Below are 6,000 nucleotides of genomic sequence, written 5' to 3'. Positions count from 1 at the left end.
AGTCATATATACCGATGAAGGATATCTGTTATCCGAAATATTTATTAATAATTACATTTATAGTTCCTTTTTTGTTATTGGTGTTGTTGTGTACACATTTTAGGGGTTTATATAATTTATTTATTGTGTACATGTATCGTTACTTGTAACAATCCAGCGCCCTCGTGGGAAAAAAATCGTTGACTATTATTTATATAATATATATATAATATATATATAAACAAGTCTAAATTGAAAACTACGTTCAAACCTATGATTGATTTGGTGTCACGATATCTCAGTAGAATGGGTTTTATATATATATATATATATATATATATATATATATATATATATATATATATATAAATATATATATATATATATATATATATAAAAACGAGTCTAAATTGAAAACTACGTTCAAACCTATGATTGCGTTGGATAAAAACCGCAATTTTTATACGTGTGCATGTAAAACAAATTTCGTTGTCTAAATACAGCACAAACAACATTTTCCAAAAGACCAATATAACAAAAATATTTATAAAACGTCATAAATGAGTAGTTGGTATATAACTAACGTTTTGTTTTCACGAGAGTGCCCTGTGTTAGAGTAGTGTGTCATCCCCGTAAGAGGAGACAGTGTCTTCCTCATTGTTTATGACCAATCTATCTTAACACTAGCATTTGTTTTAGCCCATTTGAGATATCACACAATAGTAGACGTCATGTATGAAGAATACCAACGTTACAATCACAATCTGATAAACCGTAACAATTATAGCAAACGAGGTTGTTTCTGCTAACATATAGGTAAGGAAACAATCAATTATATGTCCGAATAGCCGTGAAATAACAGATAACTCTATACCAGAACAAATATTTACATTGCTTCATTTATAGTAAGATCTCTAAATCAATAACTAGTCTTCTTTGCGTTTGCAGTAATTCATATGTTCTGAATATATATTCAGTAAGTCTTTTAGTAAAGGAACAAAATAATGAGCAAGAAATGTTATGCAGATGTAGTAGTGTATTTAGAGTACATGGTTTGAAGAAACTATTCCTTTCTGCTTATGTTCTTTTCAATTATCTTCTGGTTTGTTTTGCGCCAGTGAAATTAAACACTGTACATATCTGCCGTTTTATGCATATAGGATGACATGGTTGATAAATTGGGAGGCTTCATTAAATTAAATACAGAAATATTCCAATAACGTAAAATTGTGATACTTTAAAAGACAGAAAACTTTATTGATCAATCAATGTTAGCAGAAGCAAAGTATCAGTGAAGATTGTTTTTGCTGTTAATCAGTTTATTGTTTTTTATGACCAAACTTTGATTGTTGGACTAATTGGTTCTAAAACTAGAATCAAGAAGGAATAACAATGAAAAAATCAGCATGTGTCGGACTATAATTTTAGATGGCTACTGATAGTAATTTATTGATCACACTTTATATAATGTAATTATATTATGACATTGTTCATAGTGGAAAGCTGACAAAATGGATTGCCTTTCTAAATATCAGCTATTTCTTGGATTAGTTTTCTTAGAAACTATTTTTCTTCTTAAATTATGCCATTGTAAGAGGAAAGCATTAGAACCACGAGTATTCACAACAAGATACGGAAATTTGATTGGGATGTTAATGCAAAACAAGGAACTATTACAACCTGTTGAAGTCTTTAGCGGATTACAGTATGCTTCAACAAGAAAAAAAATGTTAAGATTTATTCCTCCGTCAAGTTCATTAGAAAAGTGGCTAGGAAATAGAGTGGTTTCAAATAGAAGTTATCGTGGAGTGTGTCCTCAACCTAAAAATACATCGAGTTATTACAAGGAATGTTTAAAAAGAATGGAGAGTTATGTCTTACATCAAACTGAGGACTGTCTGATGCTTAGTTTATATGTACCAAGGAAAGGTAAGAGTGTTTTTGTTTTAAATCTGGCATGTATACATTTCTATGTAACCTAACATGTAATCATTGACGATATGGTAATTTCAACTTATAAAAAATATATTGAAGGTTTTGATGAGTGTAGAAATGGCCATTTGTTTATGTTCAATGCATAAACAAACCATTGAGTAAACTTATTATGATTTGTTAGAAATATTAAGTAATACTTCACCTGTATTACACATTATTGACGATTGAAGTTAGACAATTGATATCGGTCATTGTTCTCTAAACATCGGACTACGTTCGTTTTCGATTAAGATATATGTGTAGAGTCATCACAAGATAAGTATCATTTTACTTAGCATCGTACTTCCCACACTCCCAGACTTGAGAAATTCTATCAATATTTTATATAACGCCTATTTGAAACATAATTTATTTCCGATTTTTAGGAATATGTTTCGTGATATCTCTTTCGAAAAAAATCTTAGCCCCATGTAAGTAAACAAAATAAGGTGAACTGTTGAAACGATGAATATATAAACATATACAAAAATTATGCGCTTTTACAGTAAATAAGTAAATGATAAAAAAACCCCAGACCATAGCCCCTTTCAGCCAAGGTTAATCATTAACGATCTTTTCTACAAAAGGATAACCCTGTGTCTATTTATAAGGTAATCACTGAACAATCATTTCTACAAAAGGGTAATATAGGCCTATGTATAAGCTGTTCGTTGAACAAAAAGTTTCTACAAGTGGATAACCCTAGACCTATCCATAAGTCAATCACTGAACAATCTTTTCTACAAGAGAATACCCTCGACATTTTTTAAGCTTACCATTGAACAATTGTTCTACGAAAGGATAACCCTAAGCATTTGTATACACTAATCATTGAACAATATATTATACAAAAGATAACCCTAGGCCTATTTATAGGCTAATCATGGAACAATCTTTATTCTATAAAGATAACCACATTAGCAAAAGTTAATCTCCCTAAGAGTTGTCTACGCTAAAGCTTTTCAGTTGTCTCCTTTATTTGTTTAAAAATTAATACGTTAATATATTGGTAGAGTTCTCGAACTTTTTCCTGCAGAAATTATTACTTTGATTTTAATGAAACGGAAATATAACTGAATGGTAAATTCTTCTCATTGCACGAATTTATTACCCATAATTCCTGTGAGTATTCAGATTGATCCAACCAGATAATCTTTATTGACAAGTGTACCATTTCTGCGTTCTATCAATGTTCTGATTATTGCACAGGACAACAGAGAAACCGTTTTCGTTCATCCAAACTGACTTTACATTTTTGGGACAATGCGTGGGTACGTCCTCTCGTATATTTATTATTTTGCTATTAAACTATGACTCTTACACATTTAAACATGTCCTCACTAGCCGCGTCATAAAAATTACTAGTGTACACCATCAGAAATATTGGTATGGTTGTGAATCTGGACACGATTTAAAACTTGAAACATACCTTTTGTAGACATGAGGCGATTTAGAACGTGACAAATACTTTTTAAAGACATCGGTCAATTTAGAACTTGACACATACCTGTGCAGAGATTGGGCAATTTAGAACTTTCAAAGCGGTATACAGTTTTGTTGATCCGTTGGGTTCGATCGTGTCTCATCGACGCATTCAAACATCTTTTATTTTATTATTATAGTAATGTTGCATTACATAATACAACCTTTCATATAACCCAGAGGTGTTACCGAAAATATCCGTAGAAAACAGTTAAAGCATGAATTCATTCCTAGTTTTAGTGGTGTTTGATTTAGTTTTTTATGCAATGCTGTGAGCAGTTGTTTGTCTATTCGTGGTCTTTTCCCCATGCCGTTGTCAGTTTCTCTTTCACTTTTGAGTTTTGAATGTTTCCTTGTTACCTGTCATCTCTTGCTTTACCATAACGAGGTATTTTAGAGCTTACTTTACCATAACGAGGTATTTTAGAGCTTACTTTACAGTATGAATTTGTTCGTTGTTGAAAGTCGTATAGTAACCTTAAGTTGGAAAATGCCTGTACCAAGTCAGGAATATGACAGTTCTTGTCCATTCGTTTTTGATGCGTTTTGTAATTTGATTTTGCCATACGATTATGGACTTTCCGAATTGATTATCCTCTAAGTTCAGTATTTTTGTGATCTTACTTTTTTTGGATAGTGACCTTAAGTTGTTACTTGTCAAGGATCAGCATTTATGTTTAAATTTGCAAAAGCGTGGTAAACAATACTAGTGACACGTTATAAATCACGTGACTTGTGGTTCACCATCAGATACATTTAAGTGTATGCCGACCAGGTGATGGCGTCGGTGACCAGCACTGCCATTGGCCTAGAGCTAGTAACAATTCAAAGTTGAAACACAATTTTATTATTGATCCACCACTGCACATGTCGGAATTTTATCTTTCGCTGATAAAAGAGGGGCGAACGATACCAGAGGAACAGTCAAACTCATAGATCGAAAATAAACTGACAACGACATGGCTAAAAAATAAAAAGACAAACAGACAAATAATACAGTAGTACAGAAGACACAACATAGACAAACTAAGCAACAAGAACCCCACCAAAATCTTAGGGCAATCTCAGGTGCTTTGGAAGGGTAAACAGATCCAATAACTAGTACTCAAAAACAGCGTAACTAGCCACCCTAAAATTCAAAGTGGTCTTCGAAAAAGTAAGAAGCAAGCTACTTTTCGTCGAATTCCATTTAAACTGTATAAATAAAGTTTAACAAAAATATACTATATAAACTATATAAAATGTTTGAAATACCAATAGTTGCTAAAATAATGTTTTAATATTTGTAATCATAATATTTATAGTTGACACTTAACAGATGGGAAAATATATGAATGCATTGGAAGCACATACTACGAACGACTTCAGAATTTATTATTTCTTAGTGTAAAATATAAAGTGTGCTAAATAGTTAAAGACATTTAGCCTCGAAAATCCATTCTAAAGATTGAAACAATGGTTAATAAGCTTTTATAAAGTAGTAATGTTTGAAACAATACGGAATAGTTTTATTTCTTTTTCATATCTGTAGCAAAGAAATCAGTTATATAATCTTAAGATAAGCTACTTAAATATGTTGATGTCAGATATTTTACTGGTTTATTGATATATTGAGAAATTCATTGTCGCCTATTAGAACAATCAATCTTTTGTCGAGAGTGTACATATCAATTCCATTTGGATAACAAATGTCCGTATTCAAATAATAAAAAACCCGTCTGCATAGTTAAATGCTGTATACTCTTGTTATCCTTTTTCAGTCAAAAAAAAAAAAAGGAAATAACACTAAATACCGAACTCCGAGGAAAATTTAAAACGGAAAGTCGGAAATCAATCCGCAAAATCAAAAGCTGAAACACATCAAACGAACGGATAACAAATGTCATATTCCTGACTTGGTACAGGCATTTTCTTATGTAGAAAATGGTGAATTAAATAGTTATCAAAGGTACCAGGATTGTAATTTAATACGCTAGACGCGCGTTTCGTCTACATAAAAATCATCAGCGACGCTCAGATCAAAATAATTATAAACCCAAAACAAGTACAAAGTACAAAATGCATTGAAGACTCAAAATTCCAAAAAAGTTGTGCCAAATACAGCTAAGGTAATCTTTTCCTGGGATAAGAAAATCCGTAGTTTTTCCAAGGATTTGTATAGTAAGACAATACTATACAAATCCTTGGTTTTTCGAAAAATTCAAAATTTTGTAACAGAAAATTTATAAAAAATTACCATATAATTGATATTCATGTCAACACCGAAGTGCCGATTACTGGGCTGGTGATAATACCCTCTGGCTTAAAACCTGGTCTTATCTTCAACTTCCTACTTTATTTGGCCTTTTAACTTTTTTTTATTCAAACGTCACTGATGAGTCTTTGTAGACGAAATGCGTGTCTGGTGCAAATACAAATTTCAATCCTGGTTTCTATGATGAGTTTATTTATAGCTAGATAAACATCTCACTTGTATGACAGTTGCATAAAAGTTCATGGTATTGACAACTCTATAACAAATGACGTGTTATAAACTCAATATTACAGGCTGATACCAATGCGTAA

General features: G+C 31.6%; 1 long non-coding RNA gene across 1 annotated transcript in view; it reads left to right on the top strand.

Moving 5' to 3' along the window:
• The first annotated feature begins 1,023 nt into the window (after positions 1 to 1,023).
• Positions 1,024 to 6,000, top strand: part of LOC143067162 (uncharacterized) — a 98,454-nt gene continuing 93,477 nt past the window's right edge. Inside the window, exon 1 of the long non-coding RNA XR_012975865.1 lies at positions 1,024 to 1,908. This is a non-coding gene — a long non-coding RNA (uncharacterized LOC143067162). The remainder of the gene's footprint in view (positions 1,909 to 6,000) is intronic.

Source organism: Mytilus galloprovincialis, chromosome 3 (assembly GCF_965363235.1).
Source record: "Mytilus galloprovincialis chromosome 3, xbMytGall1.hap1.1, whole genome shotgun sequence".
Lineage (NCBI taxonomy): Eukaryota > Metazoa > Mollusca > Bivalvia > Mytilida > Mytilidae > Mytilus > Mytilus galloprovincialis.
This window is presented reverse-complemented; position numbering and strand designations above follow the sequence as displayed.